Raw genomic sequence first — 4,329 nt, 5'->3', positions numbered from 1 at the left:
TTTTTTTTTGAGATGGAATCTCGCTCTGTCACCCAGGCTGGAGTGCAGTGGCGCGTTCTCAGTTCACTGCACCCTCCACATCCCGGGTTCACGTCATACTCCTGCCTCAGACTGCCGAGTAGCTGGGATTACAGGTGTGCACCACCATGCACAGCTAATTTTTGTATTTTTAGTAGAGATGGGGTTTCGCCATGTTGACCAGGCTGGTCTTGAACTCCTGACCTCAGGTGATCCACCACCTCAGCCACCGAAAGTGCTGGAATTACAGGCATGAGTCACAAGCCCGGCCCTGCTTTCTTTGAGGGACATTTGGAATTGCCTCTGCATGGTGGCCATAACGGATCTTTTGTTTGGAACATTAGCTTCTTCTTTTAGCTTTATTTTGAACTTCAGATGCTCCAATGGATCCTTACCATTCATGGTTCACACATTCCACAATAGTAGAGAATCTATGTCCCAGCTTGTAAAACAACCATGCGGCCCCAGATTTTAGGCGATCATTTGAGGCTTACTCTACCCATCAGCTGAAGATGGCATTTAGATGAGCATTTATAGTGAAATGAGAATGTCTGGTTTGTCTGTCTTAAAGTTCTGACACCAAAAAGGTATATTTTAAAATAGATTTTTAAAAAATATATTTGTTGCAGTGATTTCCAAGAAGAGCAATGTAATTATGTGGGAAGACACTCTTTCATTTGGAAGGTGAATAACTCTTGTTGAAAATGACTTAGGCAGAGCTGACACTTTTGGAATAAGTAAGGACTCAGTACTAAAACACATAGCACTGAGTGGAAGATGGAGAAGAAGGAGGTAGAGATAAAATAACTTTATAATTTCATTCTTCATTAAGTCACAATTGATGAAATCACAAAATCTAAGGGCAACCTTGAGGTTATCTGGTCTTGTATTTCTCAAATTTTAATCATTTTGTACCTCCTGCATGCTTTTTTCATACTTGCTTATCACCACTTAATATGTATAGTGGTATGCATATATTTTTTAACTTAGGCAATTTAAATTTTATTTAAAGTTATTTAACTTCTTTTGGAAGGAAACATTATATTACTATGTGTTTGGAAAAAAGTAACAACTGACATCAAGAAATAATAGTAACTGCAAAGAAATAAAATTGATTACATTATAAATAGTAATAAGTTAATTATTAGGATAAAGTATTTGTCCAAAAATCTGCTAAATAATCACATATACCAATTGTGGCAGGCGGGGTCAGGTCTAAATTTGCTTTATGTCCCTGGAATATATAGAAAATAACTTCTATTTCTCAGAAAGGGTAGTTTTTTTTTTTTTCAGAAATCACACAGCAAGGCCTGGCAGAAATGAGATTGATGTGGTCACAGGAATGTTTCACTATGTGAGAAAGACAATCTCTTTTCTATTTGGTTGGTACAAATGTATTTGCGGTTTTTGCTATTATTTCTAATGGCAAAAGCTGCAATTACTTTTGCACCAACCTACTATATAGCTCATGGAGACAAGTCATGCATTAGTGGCTTTTTATAAAGAAGAGCTATTGCTTGGGGCTTAGTAGATTGGCATATAATTTTTCCTTGCTAAATTTACTGGCATATTTGAACCTGTAGTGCCAGTTACAGGGGGTGTTGATGTAAGATGTTAATAGTGAGTTAAAGAGAGGAACCAAAATATAGGGCAAGAGATGAACAGAGTTGGACCGGGGAAAGAGTCTCGAGATAGATGGATTCAGATGTGCAAAGTCTATAATCTCTATAGGCAGAAGAGATATCTAAAAACGGATCACTTCCCTAACAGCTGCATAAATCTCAGGGATCCATGAAGGAGACAGCAGAGAAGCCAACTAGGACAGGAACATCAGGCTTTAACTGGAAACCGTAATAACCCAGGAGGAGTTTAGAACATAGAAGAAAAGAAGCTAATGCCGGAGATTACTCCAAATCTGCCATTTCCAGGTTGTGTTTTTCTGGATTTAGTGAACAACCCAATCACGTATAGTTACTCCACTTTTATCTCCAGCTGCAGGCAGTGAGAAGTTGTGCTCAGTATAATGCTTCAAGATCAAGTGTAACCTTCATTTAGCATTAAGATTAGAATGGTAGCAGGAGACTCCAACTAAAATTTATATTAACGTGTTAGCTTTATTAGTTGCTATCAGGTATAAGTGAACATTAGTCAAAGCCAAGCAAATTTGCAATAAATGATTCCAAATAACTTTAACGTGAATTGCAGAATTATAAAGGGTTATACCATATAGTATAATCATCTTAAATGATTACATCAGGAAACAAATGCCCAGAGAGAAAAGGAAATTTCTTACAGTAGCCTATAAAGTTAATATCAGTACTATGGTTAAAATACAGGTCTCCTGACTGCCAATATAATTCTGTTTCTAAGTACCATATTCTTTTTGGACATCAGTTTTTCCCCTCTTTCTCTCATTTCCCACACAACACCTCCTTCTCCACTAGTACGTACAGAATGCTTGCACTCCCAACACTACAAGATAATTTTAAAGTGATAATCCTTTCTTTTAAACCAAAATTGCAGTGGTCCATAAAGGAAGTTAAGGTAAGCATTTATTCCAAATAGAACACAATTCCTAAATCCATCAATCTTATTTTAGCTTTTGCGTATCCAAGATTTCATATTTTGGCCCTATTCCCTCATACTAGCTCCAACCTAAAACTGACTCCCAAGTGGGTAACCCAATTGTAATTCAAATCTGACATTCTTCTATCTTCCATGCACTTGGCTTCATTAATCTTCGTACTTTTCAACATGTGTAAATCACATGCACAAGCCGAGTTTCTTAAAGCCTCCTGCTCCCCATGATCTTTCCTTCCCCATATCTGAATTTCTTTCTCAAAATGTTGTTTGCCCAGAAACTTCCTTCAAAAACAGAGAGCAAACCTTTATAGGAAGAACTATTATTTGCAAATGGTTAGTGTACCATGGAGCTAATTCTTTTCTTGGTATATTGCTCCTTATGTACCAAGAAACACAAATATGAATTTATGAAATATGAAAATTGGAACAAAAAATTACCAAAACAAAAATTACCAAAAAATGTACCAAACCCTAGCTTCTTTTGTAGAAAAAAAAAATGCTAGTGTATTGGGGTGTTAGTAGATTTAAGCCAAATTATCTATTTAATCTTGGAAAGTGAGACGCTCATTGCATTTTATGAAGTGAAAACACTCTCCTATCTGGTCTTCTGAAGCAGAAAAATCACAGAGAAACAGTTGGAAAAATGATTGGCACAGTATGATCCTCTCCAACCCCTAAATTTTCAGCTTTCAGAGTTTTTTGTTTATTAATTCATTAATTAGGGGGAGGGGTTGCTTCTGTATTTTAAGTTAGCTTTTTGCTACAAAAATTATTAGTTGTCATCTGTGTTGTAGAGCCAGTAGGCACGTATGACCCTTGTTTGCAAGTGTTTAAAATATATCACCTTTATCCAATATAATTCAGTACCTTTTTCTGTAGCCAGAGTCTCAAATTCCCTTCCTGAATCCATTTAACTGATGCTCCCCTGGTTCTTTTTGATGACCATCAGCATTCCACGTCTGCGTATCTAGATGTGTGTATGACAATAAAGGAATTGCTTCTTGGTGATTGGTTCGTCTTGAAGATTTTTTATGCACAGATGATGTTCAAATTGTTTTGGAAACACACTCTCAAATCAATTGCTACATAATCAAACTGTATTGAGAAGTATCCCACCTGCACCTGAGAAGTATCCACCTGTATTTACAAACATACACATCCACCCTAGATATGTTTATATTTCTGAATAAAATTGAAGGAATCTTGCAACACAGTGCAAATAATAAAGTTAGTTTCCACAGTGTGAACTTAATTATATTTCTCTCAAAAACAAAAGGCCTCAAGTTTGCACATGGCAGTGTACAGTATTGTGAAAAGGCACACTCTCTTTAGCAGGTGCGTATTTATAAAACTTTTATTGGTATTAAGAAATCTTTTATTTAAAAATATTTATTATGGTCATAATCATAGATATTTAAAATCCATAGATTATACATAATCTATACATAATGGTTTAATTTCCTGTTACATATTCTTTCCCTTAACACATATTACTTTCAGAAAATGCTCTTTATGCCGAAAGCTGTGACCCACACCTGTAATCCTAGCATTTTAGGAGGCCTAGGTGCGAAGATCACTTGAACCCAGGAGTTCAAGACCAGCCTGGGCTTGAGAACTCATCTTTATACACACACACATGCAAACACGAATTAAATTAGCCGGGCATGGTGGCGCATACCTCTAGTCTCAGCTACTTGGAAGGCTGAGGTGGGAGGATTGCTTTAGCCG

Source organism: Macaca nemestrina, chromosome X, assembly GCF_043159975.1.
Source record: "Macaca nemestrina isolate mMacNem1 chromosome X, mMacNem.hap1, whole genome shotgun sequence".
NCBI classification, from domain to species: domain Eukaryota; kingdom Metazoa; phylum Chordata; class Mammalia; order Primates; family Cercopithecidae; genus Macaca; species Macaca nemestrina.
The sequence above is the reverse complement of the archived record's forward strand: the minus strand, read 5'-3'. Positions refer to the sequence as shown.